Source organism: Palaemon carinicauda, chromosome 34, assembly GCF_036898095.1.
Source record: "Palaemon carinicauda isolate YSFRI2023 chromosome 34, ASM3689809v2, whole genome shotgun sequence".
NCBI classification, from domain to species: domain Eukaryota; kingdom Metazoa; phylum Arthropoda; class Malacostraca; order Decapoda; family Palaemonidae; genus Palaemon; species Palaemon carinicauda.
Genome location: NC_090758.1, coordinates 21,896,413 through 21,921,412, shown reverse-complemented (window position 1 = coordinate 21,921,412; position 25,000 = coordinate 21,896,413). Strand labels below are relative to the sequence as shown.

Below are 25,000 nucleotides of genomic sequence, written 5' to 3'. Positions count from 1 at the left end.
TCAGGATATTTTAGGTAATTCCACATGGGTTACAGGAGATAACATCGCCGTGAAAGATTTTTTTCGATTAATGTATTTAACTTGCATGCTAATTATGTTGCCAGAGGCTTTAGTGCGGTGTTTTGATAAAAAGTTAAACCCCGAAAGTACAGAATTAGATGTATGTAAACAAATAAAGAAACACATGTCTAAGTGTACTGATCTTGATCCCTTGTTTACTCAATTTTTTTGCAAAAAATAAAACTAAGCCACAAGTAAACGTAGTTAGTAATAATCAAGTTGCAGGGATGACGTGTTATAGTTGAAAACGTCAAGGTCACTTGATCGCAGACAGCAGAACGCAATATTGTTCAATCCATAATAGTTCAACTCATTCATATAGTCGATGCTACTTGCGTAATCAACAACAGAATCTTAGAAACACAGTCAATTCCAGAGTCAATTCCCTATAGAAATAAAAAGTAGAATCCTCAGTTCAATAAGAAGAAACAGCCAAACAGCAATATAGTTCCAAATAAAAAACAAACAAATGGTGCTTCAAATAACTCTGTTCCTGGGCCGTCTACCCAGAATTCGCAAGGTCAAACGAATTTTCAGAATATGCAAATTAAAGCAAATACCACATAATTAACTCCAATCGGGAAGAGAGTGATGTTGGGTCATTTGTATCAACATCAGTAGTATCAAATAATCCATTTAATAATTTACCGGATCATTGTGAGTCCATAGATTTTTCTATGAAACACACGGCTGAATCAAATAATTCAGCGCAGGTTCCAGTAGATTTGCAACAAATTCACGCAGTAATAAGCCAAAATGAGTTACGACCAACATTATATGCTGTAAATTTAGAACACCGATCCTTTACATTATTTTTTGACTCGGGTAGTCCACGTGATATCATGGATTTGAGGACTCATCACTTGTTATTTTCGAACTTCCCTATAGAGAAGTCCAGAGTAAGGCTCTCAGGTATAGGAAATAATGAATTAAATGTAATAGGAGTAACTCATGTTCAGTACAAGGTCGGTAAGCGCACGTTTGCCGATACCTTTTTCGTTGTACAAAATATTGATATGTATCCAGCTGTAATTATAGGATGCCCGTCTATGGGCCATAAAAACATTATCTTAGCCCCTGCCAAACACAGCGTGTATATCAAAGGAAAATCTATAAGTCTTCTAATACCTTAAAATCAGTTTTAGATAAAAGGGAGACGACAAATAAAACAGTAACGTATGTTGAAGAACCAATCACTTGTCTCATGAATAAAGAAATAATATACGCGACCAAACAGAATTCTCGTTCACCCATAATATCATCTTGCACGCAATCTATAGAGCCGAACGTAACTTTGAATATAATCGTGCGGGTAAAGAAATCTTGGCCGGGATCTAAAGTATTAATCCTTTCCTACACTTCGAAAACTAACGGATTGTCCGTCACACAAGCTATTTATAGAGTCGGCTCACAACTACAATGTAATATTGAAGTCTGTAATCATTTAAATACCACTTTAGTAATTCACAAAAACCAACATATCTTGGATGTAGAAGTTTATAAACATCGTATTCTTACCGTCGCTGAAATCAATCAAGCTCAATCAGTTGCAGATGAATCACTTTTGCAATCTATTAAAAATAAAATCAGTAAAGTCATTATTACGACCCTAGTTGGGCCGGGGTGAAGGTTTGTCTGCACTAAAGGATGCACACTCAGTATTGTTACATAGTATCTAGCAAAAGATGGTCAATGGAGACGAAAACACTCAGGAAAACTCAACAATATTTATCTAAAAAAAAAAAATAATTAAAGTCAACCTTGTGACTGCCAAGGACAAACACTAGTCCTTAAATAATCCATTGGGATTACTAACAGCTGAAAACTAAACCCTAAACAGATATAAAAGAGAGAAACACATGAATACAAATACGTCAAACATACATAACATAACTGGCCAGATCAAAATGAATATAACAAACAATACCTATAACTAAAGAGGTGGTGAAGGAAGGCGATGAGTAACAGGGAGAAAACACTTAATCTCCTACCTATATTTATAATCTAAACATAATATCTAAACAATAACATAAAAGCCACGGGGCTGTTAACATCACACGAATTTTGAATTATAACAAAACCAACTGAAAGTGGCAACAAATTAAGACTGTTCCAACAGTTCATTATAGTATATATCTACATAAAAATTATATCGAGTAACAACAACAACAACAAAAATTATCTCCTCACAGCCTCCTGACGGGCATCAAGGCCCCCACAGCTGCAGTAAAATTCAAGACGTCCTGTGAAGCGAATGCTCCCAACACCTCAGAAAAAATCTTCCACTGAGGTGGCAGCAAAATAAGGTCGTAGGTGGCACAAATCACCTGCTATACAAGCAGGACGCAACACCGCAGGTGGCCAGAAGCGTACCTGCAAAGGACAGCACTCGTAATACTTCCAAAGGCGTGGATAAAATATTCCAAATGCGGCAGCTGCAGGTCAAAAGGGTATAGCCTCTGTAGAAAGCCCGAACACAAGCACTGTCTCTTATAACCTCCTTCACCGAGGTCTCCAGTCACGTGCCCAAAATGTAAAAAAAAAAATAATCTAGTGTTGAAAGGGTAATTTGGAAACTTTAACGAGCGGGGAGGAGGCGCAAAATCACCACAGTAAAACTTAACTTCCATAATATATACAATACAAACTCACTTAAAGATAAATACTTATATACTAAATGCCTTAATATCAATTGTTAGCAAAATCACAAGGTTGACTAGAAACTGAAAAATTACGTTAACATCTAATAGTCATTCTAGAAAAGGAAATTCAGCATAAATTTTTTGGACTTTTAACTGAATATCATAATGTTTTCTCCACTACGGATGGATCCTCAGGTAAAACAGATGTAATAGAACATCATATAAGGTTAAAAGACAAGCAGAAAATTATCTATGTACCCTCTTACAGATTCCTTATGAAATTCCAGAATGAGATAAATGATGACGTAGGTAAAATGCTAGAAGAAAGAGTCATTAGGAAATCGAACAGCCCTTATAATTTTCCATTAATAATTGTACCGAAAAAAGATCGAACATGGCGTATCTGCGTAGACTTCCGTCACTTAAATGAGAAAACGATTCCTGATCGATTCCCTGTGCCATGTAATGACGGTATTTTATCTTTGCTAGGTCAGAACAAATATTTTACCAGTTTGGACTTTATGGTGTCTATCCAAGGTCTTAAAGTAGTCCACGATAAGGTGTCGGCTATCTGTAACTTTCCGATACCTACTAATGTCAAGGGAATACAGCAATTTCTGGGGTTTAGTGGATATTACAGGCGTTTTATACGCAATTTTTCAATAAAAGCCGCTCCCCTAACTGATCTTACGAGGAAGGGCATACATTTCATATGGTCTGAGCAGCATCAACAGGCGTTTAATACCTTGAAAGATGAACTGTGTAGTTCTCCTATCTTAAAATTTCCTGACTTCGGTAAGGAATTCTTCATTGCAACAGATGCCTCAGACCTAGGAGTAGGTGGGGTATTGCTTCAGCAATATAACAAACAGTTTTTCCCGATAGCTATTTATTCACGTAAACTGAGACCTTCCGAAAATAAATAAGCAGTAATATAAAAGGAAGGGCTTGCTATTGTTGATTCACTAGTGCATTTTAAGTTCATAATATACGGTTATCCCGTTAAGGTTCTTACTGATCATAAGCCCCTAACCGACTTCTTTAAAGGCTTTAGTCAATGCCCCAAATGAACTCGGTGGCATTTGATCATTCAAGACTTTGGTGCTAGGATCGGGTATTTACCTGGGAAAGCAAATATCATTCCTGATGCATTATCACACAACCCCGTGTCATCTTGTACGGAGCCATTAGCTGAATTAATAGATATATCAACATATATGCCTATTGTTAAAACTGTAGCTGAATAGGAAGATCTGGGCTGGAGTGCTGAATTAATACAGACTGAGAAAAGAAAATATCAGAAATTAGAAAAAATCATAAATGCTTTGAAAGGAAATCCTAAGGAAAAGGAATATATAAAGTATACGCAGCAGAATTATATAATCAAGGATAATATTCTGTGTAGATCCGTGACAAGGAAAACCCGCAATACACCACAGGTGACTAATGACTAGATAGTGGTACCAATCTCAATTATACACACTGGCCTAAATTGGTTGCATGCAAAACCATTACATGGCCACCCGGGGTTCTCCATAATGTCACAGAAAGCCAAATCATTGTTTTATTGGCATACGATGCTTACAGATATAAAAAAGCACATAGCTAATCGTCGCACTTGTCAGGAAAACAAAGGGCACACGAAAACACCTGTCAGCCTAAGGGCTTATCCCGTGCCCAATCAACCCTTTGAATGATTACATCTAAATTTATTAACAGGATTTTACGAGTCAGACAGAGGAAATAAGCACCTCTTAGTAATTATAGATGCTTTGACTCAATATACAGAACTGATAGCGCTTAAAACTAAAACCGCAAATGAATGCGCTCGGAAGTTTTACGAGTGTTACATTTGTAAAAATGGAATTCCACATATGATAATCTCAGACTCGGGTGGAGAATTTAATAATCATTTTCTTAACTCATTGTGTGAATTCCTTAGCATAAAGAAAATCAATACCATGATCTATCACCCAGAGTCGAATGGGCTAGTGGAAAGAGAGAATAAGAAGGTTTTAAACATATTAAGAGTAACACTAGGGGGATCAAACCCCAACTGGGATATTACAATACCTGTGTTACTAAGTATTCTGAATCACTCATATCATGTATCTATTAAAATGTCGCCGCATGAGGCATTGTATGTTACCCCAGTTAGAACGCCTTTCCATGTATTAACGCCTACAACTAATTTATCAAATCCTTTAAAGGAAGTTATAAATGCAAGCAAAAGTCGTTATGATATCCTTCAAAAGAATTTAGAAGAATCACAAATTATAATGAAAAGGAATCATGATAAAATAGCGAAGTCAACTAAAATATATACCGTGGGTGATAATGTATATATACAGGTAAATGTACGTAAAGGACTCAATTACAAACTGACACCTAAGTTTGAAGGCCCATTTAACATTTTTGAAACATTAACAGCCAATAGATTTAGAGTTCAAAACGTATCCCAACCCACTGTTGAGAGAATTGTACCATTGGCTCACATAAGAAATTAAAATAAGAGAGAAGGAAGAGAGGGAAATTTTTGTATCTATGAAACTTGTATGATATTTGTATGTTAACATTTTTTTCTTCCTAATACAGCAGTAATTACATATATTTTTCTCATTATGGGTTTCCAAAATAAAGCTTTTATAGTTAGGAGCGATATTATTTGCTCAGACATTTTTCTCGTGTGGGAAGAGCCATAAAACTAAAAGTATAGATTTTTAATATGGCACTATAGTAGAGAGAACAGAAGACGTTTTTTTACTGCAAGCAATATAAATATAGAAGTAAATATGCAAGCTATTTTTCTCCCAGAGAATGATGTCACTAGCTCAAAGAGCATTTCAAGGTTTGCTGCTTCATTAAATGAGATGTATAAACGACATTTTCCTTTTAATACAGAGTTCGCTTGCACCGACACTAAGTGTAGCAGAAATGCTATCCCAAGACTTGTAAAACAAGACTTACGAGGCGGAATCTTTGGCTCATGACCTTCTGATGTGGACAGTGAGACAAACTAATCTTGAAAGACGTAACCCATTTACTTTTGCTGCACTAAACATCTCTGGATCTGTTGCAAGTTTAGGCTTAGGGATTTCAAATTGTCTTAAAATCCGTAATCAAAATAAGAAAATGGAGTTTTTAGAACATGAAAACGAACTAGAGTAATCAGAACTAAGGAATCAATTAACATCAATTAATCAAATAATGGGTTTGGTGAATGAACATTCTAGTAATATCAGTCAGATTATGGAAGTACAAAACTTGCTGGCAATGTTAACGTATTATAATTCAAAAATAGATCATATCCATAATAAAATTTCACATTTAATTGAAAAATCAAAAGACTATGTGGAAGCTATTAAGTTTGCAAATAAAGCTGTTTTATCACCACATCTGTTGCCAATAAAAGACTTAACGTTAATTTTGGAGAACGGATGGGAGAAAATAGGTTCCTTTGTTAGACGCCCATAGGTTAGAATTTCATTATAGCCTAATTACAGTAAGTGTTGAAAATTACAGGATCATGATTACAGTTCCCTTTGATTCTTCCGATGCCTGGCAATCATACAAGATATCACCATTCCCAACTTTCATGACAAATAACTCAAGTCCAGTAATATCCAGTTTGACAGGAAACGTATTGATTTCCCCTGATAAGGAAACATATACGGTCATTAAAGACCTAGATAAATTAACTCACTGTTCAGAAGCAATGAATAAGAAAGTATGTACAGCTGACTCCTTTGAATTCCATAAAATATCAATGGATTCATGCGAGTTGGGTATAGTGCTAAACTGAGCTCTCTCCCAAACATATGAAAATTTTCTGAAAAAAATTTATCCTTTTGACGATAATAAGTTAAATTGCAGACTGAACAACAGCTCGTGGATACGATACGACAAGGCCGGATTCAATGTATCATGCCCGGACGGATCCACATCCCATTCCCAGGTCTTCGTAGCAGCTGACGGTTGCATCGGTACGTCCCCGAATTACAGGGTCAAAGGAATTAACACTATCATCAGGGAACTGACCTACTTCGCGAATTTCACTTGGACCACTACAATCCCATCCTTACCTCTCCCATACAACGCACGATTGGCTAATCGGTTGATGAAATTAACCGAGATGGACCACCTGAGAAAATATAAAACACCAAGAGATGAAGGACAAGATCAAGGCTATACACGAGTCAAAACTCAACGCGGGAAATATGATGAAAGCCATAGACACATGGGCAGTACCAGTAATCAGATACAGCGCAGGAATAGTCAAAAGGACGAAGACGGAACTCACCAGCATAGACCAAAAATCAAGGAAACATGTGGCAATACACAAAGCACTATACGGTTAGACTATGCATAACACGAAAGAAAGGAGGGAGAGGACTACTAAGTATAGAGGAGAGCATCAGCATCGAGAATAGACCACTGGGGCAATATCTGAAAACCAGTAAAGACGGGTTGCTCATGGGAAAAAGGAATGATAAAAATAGACGAAGACCTAGAAATATACAGAGACAGGGGAATCACAAAAGGAACAGAGGACTGGCACAACAAACCAATCCACGGACAATTCATGGGTTAGACTAAAGAACTAGGCAGCGATAACACGTGGCAATTGCTAATGAGTGGAGAGCTCGAGAAGGAAACTGAAGGAAGGATAATAGCTACGCAAGATCAGGCCCTGAGAACCAGATGTGTTCAAAGAACGATTGACGGAAAAAACGTCTCTCCCACATGTAGGAAATGCAATACAAAAAATTAAACCATAAACCATATATCAAGTGAATGTCCGGCACTTGCATAGAACCAGTACAAAAAGAGGCGAGATTCAGTAGCAAATCCCTCCACTGGAGCCACTGCAAGAAACATCAGCTACCTTGCAGTAATGAGTGGTACAGCACAATCCAGAAACAGTGCTAGAAAACGATCAGGCTAAGATCCTCCGGGACTATGGCATCAAAAAAGATTGGGTGATACGTGCAAATAGACCAGACATGACGTTGATTGACAAAATCAAGATAAAAGTATCACTTACTGATGTTGCAGTACTCCAGAGTTGAAGAGAAAGAGAGGGGAAAATGGATAATTATTAAGACCTGAAAATAAAAATAAGAACGATTTGGGATATGCCAGTGGAAATTGTACCCATAATCATAGGAGCACTAGGAACGATCCCAAGATCCCTGATTAGGAATCTAGAAAAAATTAGAGGCTAAAGTAGTTTCAGAACTCATGCAGAAGAGTGTGATCCTAGAACGGCGAAAATAATGATAACAGTAATAATAAAAATAATAATAATAATATCAATATTTAGATACAAAAACCAAATTAATCCTCGTCTAATTCTATTATGGAAATGGATATAAAATCTCAACCTATCCCATTTCTCTTCTCTATCACCCTTTTCTTACATATTCACATAATTCTGATAAAACATTAATGATGAACATTTCTGTCAAATCTCAATCACCATAAGCATTTCATGAGATTTCATCGTTTATCATTTACGAGATAATATCTGTATTTAGGTGTGTGGGGTGTGAAAAGATTTCTATCTTCAATAATAATAATAATAATAATAATAATAATAATAATAATAATAATAATAATAATAATAATAATAATAATAATAATAATAATAATAATAATAATAATAGCAGTAAAATTGGAAAAATAATAGAAATAGAAATATTCTTTAAAACACGTGATAACAAAACACGAAGATTATACACAGACTCAAACGTATATGTAATAATATATATATATGTATATATATATATATATATATATATATATATATATATATATATATATATATATATATATATATATATATATATATATATTTAAACTTCCAACATCTTTTGAGCTAATGGATGCCTCTGCCAATAGACAGAACTTGCCATACCTTGTTAACATTGAAGCTGACTATTTACTCTTCTTTTATATTATAATTAAGTGGTTTTAACCTTAGACATCTTTGAAATATAACAAGAAAGTCTTTCAAGATGAGAACCCTTATTTCTACTTTAAAGGATTGAAGGGTTAAAGGCCGGTAATGAATTGGAGAGGCAAGGGACATTGCCATATTAAGCAAGACAATGCCTTTGAAACTGATCATATATGCATATGATAAGCGCCCAAAACACCTCTCCATCCGAAATAGGATAGAGGACGGATAGGCAATTGTTGTTGATAACTACACAGATAGACATATAATCTCCTGAAAACCACCCTAATCCTTACATCACAAGGATGGAGAGGTTACAACCACTAAAAAGGAGCTAAGGAATTTGAGTGGGCCTCGACCTTTCGTATGGCGATCATCAGTCAGTGATGTTACCACAAATGATTAATTTTAATTTTTTCATAGAATGATACTCTTTTTTTATCTTCTTCTCATATTATTATACTGAAAGTCTTCCACCTTCACTATGTTCTAAAAATCAAGAGAAAATTAATGTATTATATCCCTATTTATAAAAGTGTCTAACTATTCGTTGATATCCTAGTATACACTATTCCTATTCCCGAAAAAAAAAATCTATAAATTTCTTGTAATCACTGGATATCAGAATACATTCTATACACATGTTTGAAAAAGTGTCTAGGATTATTTGGGAATTTTTTGACATCATAATATATTCTTTTTGAAATATATTTTATTTCTATTCCAGATAAAATGTTCATGATTTCCCTAATATCCTAACGTATTCTATGTCAATGAATGTCTATGATTCCTTTAATATCCTAATATCTTCTATTCTTAATATATTTTATTCCAAATCCTGAAAAAGTGTCTAAAAATGTCTAAGAATTCATTAATATCCTGTACACAGGGTCCTCCCGAAGTACTCTAAGGACACCGGAAAATGAAGACATGTAACTAATTAGTATTTCATCAAGTGTCCAAATTGTGAATTCTATAGTCTATTTGAATTTTCTACTTATTAACCAATAATATATAGATAAATTGAACTTTACGTATTAAATGACTTTAGGTATTTTAATATAATTTTGATACATTAAAAGATACACATACAGAGTGGTCTGAAGGTTAGGTTTGTAGTTACCAATATGAAGGTTATAGTTAACTATTGTATTCTCTTTCAAAATAACGTTGTAGATATAAATACTATTTGATAAATTGATGCATTTAATGTTCTTTCTAAAATGTTTAATATACATAAATGTAATATGTACATATTAATGTCTTTATATCTACTAAATATATAATGTCTAAATATTTGATATTACCTTAATTAGGTCCAACTATATATATATATATATATATATATATATATATATATATATATATATATATATATATATATATATATACATACATACATACATACATACATACATATATATATATATATATATATATATATATATATATATATATATATATATATATATATACATATATTTATATACATATATATATATATATATATATATATATATATATATATATATATATTTATACATATAGTTATATTCATATGTATACCTATATATATATATATATATATATATATATATATATATATATATATATATATATATACATATATATATTTATACATATAGTTATATTCATATGTATACTTACATATATATATATATATATATATATATATATATATATATATATATATATATATATATATATATATATATATATATATTATTACTAACCAAGCTACAACCCTAGTTCAGAATGCAAGGTGCTATAAGCCCAAGGGCTCCAATAGGGAAAATAGCCCAGTGAGGAATGGAAATAAGGAAATAAATAAATGAAGAGAATAAATAAACAATATATCATTCTAAAAACAGTAGCAGCGTCAAAACAGATATGTCCTTTTTAAACTATTAACAACGTCAAAAACAAATATGTCATATAAAAACAATAGAAAGACTCATGTCTGCCTTGTCAACATTAATATATATGCTCCAACTTTGAACTTTTGAAGTTCTACTGATTCAACCACCCGATTAGGAAGATCATTCCACAACTTGGTAACAGCTGGAATAAAACTTCTAGAGAACTGCGTAGTATCGAGCCTCGTGATGGAGAAGGCCTGGCTATTAGAATTAACTGCCTGCCTAGGATTACGAACAGGATAGAATTGTCCCGGGAGATCTGTATGTAAAGGATAGTCAGCGTTATGAAAAATCTTATGCAACATGCATAATTAACTAATTGAACGACGGTACCAGAGATTAATATCTAGATCAGGAATAAGAAATTTAATAGACCGTAAGTTTCTGTCCAACAAATTAAGATGAAAATCAGCAGCTGAAGACCACACAGGAGAACAATACTCAAAACAAGGTAGAATGAAAGAATTAAAACACTTCTTCAGAAGTGATTGATCACCGAAAATCTTGAAAGACTTTCTCAATAAGCCTATTTTTTGTGAAATTGAAGAAGACACAGACCTTATATGTTTCTCAAAAGTAAATTTACTGTCGAGAATCACACCTAAAATTTTGAAAGAGTCATACATATTTAAAGAAACCTTATCAATACTGAGATCCGGATGTTGAGGAACCACCGTCCTTGACCTACTTACAATCATACTTTGAGTTTTGTTAGGATTCAACTTCATACCCCATAATTTGCACCATGCACTAATTCTAGCTAAATCTCTATTAAGGGATTCACCAACCTTAGATCTACATTCAGGGGATGGAATTGATGCAAAGAGAGTAGCATCATCTGCATATGCAACAAGCTTGTTTTCTAGGCCAAACCACATGTCATGTGTATATAGTATGAAAAGTAATGGGCCAAGAACACTACCCTGTGGAACACCGGATATCACATTCCTATAATCACTATGGTGCCCATCAACAACAACTCTTTGAGATCTATTACTTAAAAAATCAGTAATAATGCTAAGAAACGACCCACCCACTCCCAACTGTTTCAGTTTGAAAACAAGGGCCTCGTGATTAACACGGTCAAAGGCAGCACTAAAATCAAGGCCAATCATACGAACTTCCCGACCACAATCAAGGGATTTCTGTACAGCATTGGAGATTGTAAGAAGGGCATCACATGCTCCAAGGCCTTTACGAAAACCAAATTGCAAACTAGGGAGTAGATGATTACCTTCAACAAACCTATTAAGACGTTTTGCCAGAAGACGTTCAAAAACTTTAGATAATATGGGAGTTATGGAAATTGGGCGGTAATCAGTGGGACTTGAGCTACCACAAACACATTTACATAGAGGAGTAACATTACCAATTCTCCAACTAGTGCTAAAAGCTCCTCTTCTTGCTAACTTGCGCAAAATAACAGATAACTTTGGAGCTAAGAAATCTGCTGTCTTTATAAAAAACAAAGGAAAAATACCATTTGGGTCTACACCTCCATAAGCATCAAGGTCCATCAACAGAGCTTTAATCTCACGAGATCGAAAAGCTAAACTAGTTAGTTTAGCCTCAGGAAAATAGGAATGAGGAAGTTCAAGTTTTTCATTACTCTGTTTACTGTCAAAAACATCAGCCAAAAGGGTTGCCTTTTCCTTTGGACAGTGAGTGACTGAGCCATCTGGTTTAAGTAAAGGAGGAACTGTTGCATCTACACCAAAGAGTGCAGATTTAAGGGTAGACCACCATTTATGTTCCTGAATTGTACCAGAAAGTGTTTCTTTTATGGTTACATTGTACTCCTTTTCAGTTGAGGCATAAACTCTCTGAGCAAAAGCTCGAAGCTGAGTATAGTTGTTCCAGGTCAAATCTGATCTGTTACCCTTCCAAAGTTGATAGGCCTCCTGCTTCTCCAAAAAAGCACGTGTACAATCATCATTGAACCACGGTTTGTCCTTCACTCGGTACCTTAGCACACGAGAAGGGATACGCCTATCAATTATGTTGACTAGATTCTCATTCAAAGGGACAACAGGATCTACACTATTATTTAATTGTGACCAATTCAAGCACAAAAGATCATGTAAAATCCCATTCCAGTCTGCTTGGGATTTCATATAAATTTTAAAAGAATATGATATATCAGGGACAGGCTGCTCAGTCTTCACTAATAATGAAATCAAGGCATGATCAGATGTCCCGACTGGAGAACCAACCTTACCAGTTATAACGCCAGGGGAGTCAGTATATACAAGGTCCAAGCAATTACCAGACCTGTGAGTAGCTTTATTTATGATTTGCTCACAGCCTGATTCAGAGGCAAAGTCTAAAGCTCTTAAGCCATGGCGATTGGTAGGAGAGATAGAACCTAACCACTCCCTATGGTGAGCATTAAAATCACCAACAAAGACAAAAGAAGCCTTTCTATCATCTTCTTGTATCTTAGCCATAATGGTAAGAAGACAATCGAAGATAGAATCATCCATGTCTGGATTCCGGTAGATCGAACATAAATAAAAGTTGTTATGCCTGCCACAAACTTTTATTACCTGAATCTCATGACATCCACATTGATAGCAGGACTTATGAGAAGCAGGGGACTCTGTCCTAATATACACCGCCATTCCCCTGGCCCTAGGGATGGCATCACGTTCCAACATTATTGGCTTCTTAAAACCATTTATAAGGAGCTCAGATGAGTGCCTCATATTAGAAACCAAAGTTTCTGAGCACAAAAGAATATCATACTGTCTGGACGCAACTGAAAGGTCTTGGATATTTGCATGAAGACCACGAATATTGCAATACAGAAGACGACATTAACGAAATCTAGGACGTACTGGTCCCGGATTTCGCTCAATGTCTCCAGACAGCATAAGAATTAATAGAAATAAAAAAGAGACATCATACTTAAAAACTAGATTAACAAGAATTATAACAAAAACAATATGTACAGAATTATAAACAAAGTGATTAATGATACCCATAGACTATAGTAAAAAGTCGGAAAAACTGGTCAACATGGAGGAGCCGATACACCATGCAAGGCTAAATACCCTCCAGGATAGCCACTTCAACTGAAGGGAGGACAGTAAGGATGGTTTTGAGAAGAAAAAGAATCAGAAAAAGGAAAAGACAACCTCTTGATAAACCACCAGGCATCCATGGCCCTTCTATTAAGCCTGCCCAACACACCATTTCAAAAAAACAAGAGGAAGAAAAAAAAAATAAGATAGAATAGTGTGCCTGAGTGTACCCTCAAGCAAGAGAACTCCAACCCAAGACAGTGGAAGACCATGGTACAGAGGCTATGGCACTACCCAAGACTAGAGAACAGTGGTTTAATATTGGAGTGTCCTTCTCCTAGAAGAGCTGCTTACCACAGCTAAAGAGTCTCTTCTACCCTTACCAAGAGGAAAGTACACTGAACAAATTGCAGTACAGTATATGACCCCTTGGGTGAAGAAGTGTTATGTATCTCATTGTTGTCAGGTGTATGAGGAAAGACGAGAATATGTAAAGAATAGGCCAAACTATTCTGTGTAAGTGTAGGCAAAGAAAAAATAAGCCGTGACAAGAGAGAGGGATCCAATGCATTACTGTCTGGCCAGTCAAAGGATCCAATACCTCTCTAGTGGTAGTATCTATATATATATATATATATATATATATATATATATATATATATATATATATATATATGCATATATATATATATAAATATATATATATATATATATATATATATATATATATATATATATATATACTGGAAAAACTATTAATTAATGTAAGAGTATAAAACAAAACTAATTTCCTTTGTGTAAATGTAGGCAAAGAAAAAATAAGCCGTGACCAGAGAGAGGGATCCAATGCATTACTGTCTGGCCAGTCAAAGGATCCAATACCTCTCTAGTGGTAGTATCTATATATATATATATATATATATATATATATATATATATATATATATATATATATATTATATATATATATATATATATATATATATATATATATATATATATATATATATATATATATATACTGGAAAAACTATTAATTAATGTAAGAGGATAAAACAAAACTAATTTCCTTTGTATGAATATATAATATCATAGTTTTAAGTTGACAAATTAGATTTTCCAACCAACTGGATATATCCGTGTTCCTTAAAAAACATTTTCTATGAACCATAAATACTTCAACGATGTTTCATATATATATATATATATATATATATATATATATATATATATATATATATATATATGTATATATAATTTGTTTTTATTTTTTTCATTTAAAATATTCAAATCTTTAAATATCCATGATTTTTCACGGAATTACTCAAAGGATTATATATGTAATGATTAGAATAGTTAATATTACATGTTTAAAACAAATGACGTAATATGTCATGTTGGTTGGAGGAACTAACCCTGGGATTTGCTGTAGTCATTCAAATCGTAAACAGGACATACAATGCAAACCTATGCAAACCTCGGCAAATTGACATTCTTCTTAAACGTCAACACATTGTCTTAGCGTGTGAAAGTTTGTGACGTCACCGGATGCAGGTGTCTTCCGAGTTTGTGACGTGTCTAAAGTAAACTAAGCATACGATATCTGTGATATCGATAATTTAGTCAGTTCATATCTAAACTTCACCAGAATTGGTCATCTGGACCAACCCAGCTTCCTCCAGTGATGGAGATGTTTAACTCTGTTGTTTTTATAGAATAAAGACTTAAAAACTATTAAGATGTATTCAGTTACCATTTACATACATCTGAAAACAACTCATACTCAATGTGTGCTTATAACAGTAGCACGCCAATAAATGGTGGCAGCGATTAAACTCTAAGACAGCGATTAAACTCTATGACAGCGGTTAAACTCTAAGAATTAGAGAAAAATCTTCAAGACTTCAAAATAATAGCTGTAAAACCAGAGATATATCTTCAAGACTTCAACATAAAAGCTGTAAAACCAGAGAAAGATCTTCAAGACTTCCAAATAAAAGCTGTAAAACCTGAGAAAGATCTTCAAGAACTCAACATTATCTACAAGAATCTACAATTTTGACTAAGTCCAACGGAAAAGCTAACATCGACATATGTTAGAATACAAACTGAATCTTCAATTAACATCCTAGGAAACCCAAGGACTGGCGTTCAACAATTGCAAGACATATCCAGGAAGAACTACATCAACAAGAAACTAGAACGAGACATCGCTAACAAAACATCAAGAGAGAGAGAGAGAGAGAGAGAGAGAGAGGACGTGTCGACTTCATATATAAGCTAAGTACAGATATTTTGTATTCATTCCAGTTTGGGCAGTGAAGTGTAGTTATCACAAGTCGTTAGTTGGTTATTACTGGGGTGAGTGAATTGCTAAACTTTGTTGTAGGAAATTCCGAATTCTCATTTAGAATTTTTCTTTCTTTGTGCTAATTCCTTTTTCTTTCAGAAATTCTCGGGGAAATGTTTGGGGATTAGTAACATTGTTGGGGGAATTTTATTATACATATGCGTTTACGCAGTGGGCGTCTGTACTCATATAGATATTTTGATAGAATTGCAAGGGGTCAAAGAGATAGAAAAAAAAAATACAGCAGACATGGCTCCTCCTGTCAACCCTACCCCTGGACCTAGTGGTGTAGGCCAGACTAATCCTCCTCCAATTGTGACGCTTGTAAATGCCAGGTCAGCAATCCTTCCTTTTCAAGGTCGGGTCAACGGGTTCTTGCCACAAAATGTGGAGTCATGGATTTCATCCGTTGATGCCCATTTAAATGCCAAACAAATCGTAGATCCTTTTGTACAATTACAAGAAGCTAAAAGTTTTATAGACTTTTCTAAGGGGGATGCGAGTGCGTATTTAAGAGGTGTTTCATTTCAAGAAACAGTTACTTGGGATGATTTCAAAGTTAGGTTACGCGCGATCTATGGGGGTGAGGAAGCCTTGGATGTAGTGTTAACGTTACGAAATACACTTAATCAAGCCATTATGAATCGGCTTAATGTTATTGAGAGAGCAGCTCTCATAGCTGATAGGCTTAACGAATATCAGGACATTTTAGGTAATTCCACTTGGGTTACTAACGATAACATCTCCGTGAAAGATTTTTTGCGATTAATGTATTTGACTTGCATGACACTTATGTTGCCTGAAGCTTTAGTGCGGTGTTTTGATAAGAAGTTAACGCCTGCAAGTACGGAATTGGATGTCTATAAACAGATAAAGAAACCCATGTCCAAGTGTCCAGATCTCGATCTCGTGTTAACTCAAGTTTTTGCAAAGAATGAAACAAAACCACAAACAGTGAATGTAATTAACAGTCCAGTAGCGGGAGTGACGTGTTACAACTGCAAACGTCAAGGTCACATAAGCGCAGACTGTAGAACGAAATTTTGCTCAATTCACAACACTGCAACGCATTCTTATAGTCAATGTTACTCGCGTAAGACACAACAATATCCCAGGAATACACAGTCAATTCCACAGTCAGTTCCATATGGAAATAAAAAGAAAAATCCTCATTTTAACAATAAGAAGAAACAACCAAATGTCAATGCGGTTCAGAGTCCGAAACAAACAAACACTTCTTCAAATATCGCTGAGCCTGGGCCGTCAAACCAGACCTCGCAAGGTCAGTCTAATTTTCAGAATGTGCAGAGCAATGCAAATACCACATAGTTAACTCTAGAGGGGAAGAGAGTGATGTTGGTCAAGGTCATTCATGTCAACATCAATAGTATTGAATAATCAATTTAATGTTTTATCAGATAATTGTGAGACAATAGATTTTCCTATGAAACACACGGCCGAATTAAGTAAAACAGTGCATGCTCCCGTAGATTTGCAACGAATTCATACAATAATAAGCCAAAATGAGTTACGGCCAACCTTATATGCTGTAAATTTAGAACACAAATCCTTTACGTTATTTTTTGACTCTGGTAGTCCACGTAATATTATGGATTTGAAGACACATCATTTGTTGTTTCCGAACTTCCCGATTGAAAAATCAGAAATTAGACTTTCAGGTATAGGAAATAATGAATTAAACGTCATAGGCATAACTCATATTCAGTTCAGAGTCGGTAATCGCACGTTTGCCGATACATTTGTTGTTGTAAAAAACATTAATATGTATCCAGCTGTAATTATAGGATACCCATCTATGGGAAATCAAAACATTATCTTAGCTCCTGCCAAGCACGGCGTGTATATCAAAGGGAAATTCTATAAGTCTTCTAATACCTTAAAGTCAGTTTTGGATAAAAAGGAGACGACAAATGTAACCGTAACGTACGTTGAAGAACCAATAACTTGTCTCACTAATAAAGAAATGATATACGCGACCCAGCAGAATTCTCGTTCACCCGTAATATCATCTTGCACGCAATCTATCGAACCAAACATACCTTCGAATTTAATAGTGCAAATAAAGAAAAAACTACCGGGATCTGAAATATTAATCCTTTCCGATACTTTGAAAACTAACGGATTGTCTGTCACACAAGCTATTTATACAGTAGGCTCACATCAGCAATGTAATATTGAAGTCTGTAATCATTTAAATAACACTTTAGTAATTCACAAAAATCAACATATCTTGGATGTAGAAGTTTATAAACATCGTATTCTTACCGTTGCTGAAATCAATCACTCTCAATCAGTTGCGGATGAATCCCTTTTGCGATCTATTAAAAATAAAATCAGTAAGGACATTCAAGACGAAGAAATTCAGCAGAAAATTTTTGAACTTTTAACTAAATATCAAGATGTCTTTTCCACTACGGATGGATCCTTAGGAAAAACAGATGTGATCGAGCATCAAATAAGGTTAAAGGACAAGCAGAAAATTATATATGTACCCTCGTACAGACTTCCTATGAAATTCCAAAATGAAATAAATGATGAAGTAGGTAAAATGTTAGAAGAAGGAGTCATTAGGAAATCAAACAGCCCTTATAATTTTCCTTTAATAGTTGTACCGAAAAAAGATCGAACATGGCGTATCTGCGTCGACTTTCGTCGTCTAAACGAGGAAACGATCCCTGATCGATTCCCAGTGCCATGTACTGACGATATTTTGTCTTTGTTAGGTCAGAATAAATATTTTACCAGTTTGGACTTACTTAAAGGCTTTCACCAGATATCATTAGAAGAAGATAGTATCCCATACACAGCCTTCAGCACAGCCAGGGGACATTATGAATTTTTACGGATGCCTTTTGGTTTACGTTGTGCTCCTATAACATTTACAAGAATGATTAACATAGTGTTTGGAGACTTGTTAGGGGATATATTGCATGCCTATATGGATGATCTTGTAATCTTTTCCAACACCTTAGAAGAACATCTACGTAAGTTAGAACTAGTACTACAGAGATTAAGACAACATAACTTAAGGGTAAAGATTAGTAAGTGTGAATTTTTCAAAATAGAATTAATATAATTGGGTTTCATGGTGTCAAGCCAAGGTCTTAAAGTAGTCCATGATAAGGTGTCGGCTATACGTAATTTTCCCATACCTACTAATGTCAAGAGACAGCAATTTCTGGGTTGTAGTGGATATTACAGGCGTTTTATACGCAACTATTCAATAATAGCCGCTCCTTTAACTGATCTTACGAAGAAGGGCGTAGATTTCATATGGTCTGAGCAACATCAACAGGCGTTTAATACTTTGAAAGATGAACTGTGTAGTTCTCCTATCTTAAAATTTCCTGACTTCGGTAAGGAATTCTTCATTGCAACAGACGCATCAGACTTAGGAGTAGGAGGGGTATTGCTTCAGCAATATGATAAACAATTTTTCCCGATAGCTTTCTATTCTCGAAAATTGAGAACTTCCGAAAGTAAGTATGCAGTAATAGACAAGGAAGGACTAGCTATTGTTAATTCGCTAGTGCATTTTAAGTTCATAATTTACGGTTATCCCGTTAAGGTTCGTACTGACCATAAACCACTAACAGAGTTCTTTAAAGGCTTCAATCACAGTCCTAAACGAACTCGGTGGCATTTGATCATTCAAGATTTTGGCGCAAGAATCGGGTATTTACCTGGGAAAGCAAATATCATTGCGGATGCATTATCACGGAACCCCGTGTCATCTTGTACGGAGCCTTTAGCTGAATTAATAGATATATCAACATCCATGCCTATTGTAAAAACAATATCTGAACAAGAAGATTTAGGCTGGAGTGCTGAATTGTTACAGACTGAGCAAAGAAAAGATCAGAAAATAGAAACAATTATAAATGCTTTGAAAGGCAATCATAAAGAAAAGGAATATATAAAGTATAAGCAGCAGAATTATATAATAAAAGATAATATTCTGTGTAGGACTGTGACAAGGAAAACCCGCAATACACCACATGTAACTAACGACCAGGTAGTAGTACCAATCTCACTTATTTCCACTGTCCTGAATTGGTTGCATTCAAATCCATTACATGGACACCCTGGGTTCTCATTAATGTCACAGAAAGCCAAATCATTGTTTTATTGGCATACAATGCTTACAGATATAAAAAGACACATAGCTAATTGTCGCACATGTCAGGAAAACAAAGGGCATACGAAAACACCTGTCAGCCTAGGAGCTTATCCTGTGCCCAATCAACCCTTTGAAAGAATACATTTAGATTTGTTAACAGGATTTTACGAGTCAGACAGAGGAAATAAGCACCTCTTAGTAATTATAGATGCTTTAACTCGATATACAGAACTAATAGCGCTTAAAACTAAAACTGCGATTGAATGCGCTAGGAAGTTTTACGAGTGTTACATTTGTAAACATGGAATTCCACACATGATAATCTCAGACTCGGGTGGTGAATTTAATAATCCCTTTCTTACCTCATTGTGTGAATTCCTCAACATAAAGAAGATTAATACCATGATATATCACCCAGAGTCGAATGGGCTAGTGGAAAGAGCAAATAGGAAGATATTAGATATATTGAGGGTAACACTAGGGGGATCAGACCCCAACTGGGATATTGCAATACCGGCGGCACTGAGTACTCTGAATGATTCATATCATATATCAATTAAAATGTCACCGCATGAAGCATTGTATGGTACCCCAGTTAGAACACCTTTCCATGTATTAACGCCTACAACTAATTTATCAAATCCTTTAAAAGAATGTATAAATGCAAGTATAAGTCGATATGATATCCTTCGAAAGAATTTAGAAGAATCACAAATCATAATGAAAAGAAATCATGATAAAATAGCGAAACCAACTAAAACATATACCGTGGGTGATAACATCTATATTCAAATCAATATCAGAAAAGGGCTCAACTGTAAACTAACACCTAAGTTTGAAGGCCCATTTAACATTTTGGAAACATTAACGGCCAATAGGTTTAGAATTCAAAACATATCCCAACCCACGGATGAGAGAATAGTACCATTGGCTCACATATGAAATTAAAAAGAAAAGAGAGGAAAAGAAGTGAGGGAAAATTTTATTCTGTTTTATGTGATTAAAAGTTTTCTTTTTAATACAGGAGTAATTACATATATTTTTTCTCGTTACAGGTTTCCAAGATAAATTTTTTGTTGTTGGGAGTGATATTGTTCGCTCAGACATTTTTCTCGTATGGGATGAGCTCTAAGACTAAAAATATATATTTTAAATATGGCAATATAGTTGAAAGACAAGAAGACATTTTTATAACGTCAACCAACGTAATTGTCGAAGTGCATATGCAAGCAATTTTTCTTCAAGAGAATGATGTCACTAGCTTAAGAACCGCCATTTCAAGGTTTTCTGCATCATTGGATGAGTTGCATAGAGGACATTTTCATGTGACTACAAAGAGTTTGATTGGATCAACATTAAAAGTTGCAGAGATGCTATCTGATGTCTTGAAAAATAAGACTGGCGAGACGGGATCTTTGGCTTATGACCTTTTGATGTGGACTGTAGGACACGAACATAAAGAAAGACGGAATCCGTTTGTTTATGCTGCATTAAGCATCTTTGGGTCTGTTGCAAGTCTAGGTTTAGGAATTTCCAATCGTCTTAAAATTAGTGATCAAAATAAGAAAATTGAGTTCTTGACTCATAAAGATGAATTGATTATGTCAGAACTAAGGAATCAGTTAGCTTCAATCAATAAAATTATGGATTTATTAAATGAACATTCAGATAATATCGTTCAAATTATGGAAGTACAGGATTTGTTGGCAACATTAACGTATTATGATTCAAAGATAGATCACATACATAACAGAATTACACATTTCATTGAGAAATCAAAGGATTATGTAGAAGCTATCACGTTAGCAACTAAAGGTGTATTGTCGCCCCATTTGTTGCCTATAAGTTACTTAAAGTTAATTCTGGAGAACGGAAGGGATAAACTAGGCTATGTTCCTTTGTTAGACGAACATAGGTTAGAATTTTATTACAGCCTAATTACAGTAAACGTAGATAATAACAAGATTAGGATTACAATTCCCTTTGATTCTTCTGATGCCTGGCAATCTTACAGGATATCACCATTTCCGACTTTCAAGACGAATCACTCAAATCCAGTACAGTAATATCCAGTTTGACAGGACACGTATTGATTTCCCCAGACAAGGAAACATATACGGTCATTAAAGACTTAAATCAATTAACTCACTGTTCAGACGCGATGGATAGGAAAATATGTACAGCTGACTCATTTGAATTCCATAAAAACTTAATGGATTCATGCGAGTTAGGTATAGTGCTAGACGGTGCTCTCTCCCATACAAGTGAAAATTGTCTGGATAAGCTTTATCCCTTTGACAATAATGAGTTCAATTGCAGACTGAATAATGGCTCGTGGATACGATACGACAAGGACGGCTTCAATGTATCATGCCCTGACGGATCCACGTCCTTCACACATACCTTCGTCGCAGCAGATGGTTGTGTCGGGACTTCCTCGAATTCCATGGTGACTGGTCTACGGACAATCATCAGAGAACGAGCCTACTTCGCGAACTTCACGTGGACCTCTACAATGCCAGCACTTCCTCTCCCGTACAACGGACATGTGGCAAAGCGGTTGTTGAAACTTACCGAAAAGGACCACCTGTCACCGACTTATAGAGAAATTCTTCACCCCATACTACTGGCTGGTTTGTGTTTCACGGTGGTGATATTTATCGCCGTGAACATCCTTGTTTGGCGTAGGCTATGGCACAGCAAGCAGCTAAAAAGGAATGAGTTCAGTTCAAAGCCGTTTGAGTGGCCACCTCATTCGCTAAGGGAGTAATTTGTCGGGAAGATGTTTGTATGAAAAGCTGATTAGTACGCTAGTAATATGTAATTAAAGAAATTTTTTACATTTGCCTTGTTAAAAATACATTTAAAACAACATTTTAAAAAAAATAATAAATAAAATGAAAAAGGATATAAATCATTTTTTCTCTCGGCATCTAATAAAAATATGTAAGCCGGAATGTTAAAAAAGAAAAGAGAAAAAAAAAATAAAATATATAACAGAATCTATGGGCATCTAATAAAATATATCAGCCCTATATATAAATATATATATATATATGTATATATATATATATATATATATATATATATATATATATATATATATATATATATATATATATATATATATATATATATATATATATATATATATATATATATGTACGAAACCGTGGTACGTGTACGTACCAGGAATTCGTGTTTGTGCACTAAAAATTGGGTATTTTGTTTCTGACAAAGGTAACAATTATTCTTTATCAAGTTACCGAATCATATGTAAGTCAGAAGTTATTTTGTTTTTTGGTACCATATAATCATTTGCTAGCAATGTACCATATATATGATCTTGGTTTTATCATGCATTTTTCTTTTTGCTTTGGTAATATCTTTTTTGTATGCATTATTGTTGTTATTTTTTAATGTGCCTCTTTGGAAATTCGTACTCAGTTGATTATGGCTAAAGTTAAACAAAGAATAATACGTATGTCCAGTCACACCTAATAACCATGTTTCGGCTTGTTGTTAAATATTTGTAAAAAAATTGAGATAGCTGGCCGAGCTGATGTAATGATTAGAATAGTTATAGTCCATGAGCCAGGACCAGATTTTTCACTAATTGGTACCACCCAGGGTGGCAAATCCTAGTGTTGATTTTTAGAAAGATACATACCTACCGCTAATATTTTCATGTGATAACCATTTCTGTGTGGTAGCTTAAGTATGGTTATGAACCGTTAAATAATATCACCCTGTTAACTCAAAAACTTGGATTTTTCCCCTTAAGCTGGTAATACCTAGTTTATATATTTCTATTGACTGGATATCAGGTATTGGCTACATGTATTTGTGTATTTATAAAGAAACTAGTCCCCTAGATACCTAATTATATTGGTTCTGTGTCATGTTTTGTTGTTTTTTTTAGGTAAAACAGCCCAAGAGGAAAAATTAAGGGGTGGGGCAAGTTCTTGTCCCACAAAATTTAAACAATACACTTCAGATGCATCACATCCCATTTGGCTGCTTAAGGCATGATCAGACAACATTTCAAGGACTTACTTGTCAATGTGAGAGACACATTTGTAACAGTAACTGCTGTTTCCTTGAAAGTTAAAAATCAAATTAGAAATACTTGGTCCGATCCGCATACCAACTTCGCTGTGCAATTTTACTAGTTGCGTTTTTACATCTGCCTTACTAACTAGCATAATACACTGAAACAGACTACTCTATGTATACATAGAAGGGAAGACAAAGTCAAAACCAGAAACTATACCATGTGCCCTTTTATTTGGTATAAAAGAATGCATACATAATATCACTATAGGAAACAGATAGGGAATAGTGTTATTGTTCAAGCAGACATTATTTACACATGCCCATTGTATACCATAAGCAAGCTATATGCACAACAATATAGTTTCATGTTCTTGTTAACTTTATGGTTTTTTTGTACATATATCGACAAAAATATCAGTTTTAATCATTTTTATCATCATCATAATCATCGTCCGAGTCATCCAGGTCAACTTCAACATCTGCTTCTTCGATGTTCTGATTGGAGCATGTTTGAAGCCTACACATATCAGTACACTTTTGATCATTTGTCAGGCATGTACAGCCTGGAAGTTTACATTCACGAACACTCTGGCAAGACATTAGTTGCAACACAGCATCTGGTGCCGGCGATCCTTTCTTCAATTCTATGGTGAGAATCCCATCGTCTGAGGTCCACCCATGACCGTTGGGATTTGGAACTGCTGGCTTGCTATTAAGTGAGTGCCTCCAAATAGCTGCTTGATAGTTAGCCCTCTGAACGTGCATGTAGAGACAGTCCTTTCATGGTGGAAGCTGGCTAGACTCCGCCTTTCCACATTTCGCACAGAAG

At 34.8% G+C, this 25,000-nt stretch overlaps 1 pseudogene; it reads left to right on the top strand.

Annotated features, from left to right (window-relative positions):
• The window catches only part of LOC137626588 (neuropeptide CCHamide-1 receptor-like), a 177,909-nt pseudogene that overhangs the window by 4,570 nt on the left and 148,339 nt on the right, over nucleotides 1-25,000 (top strand).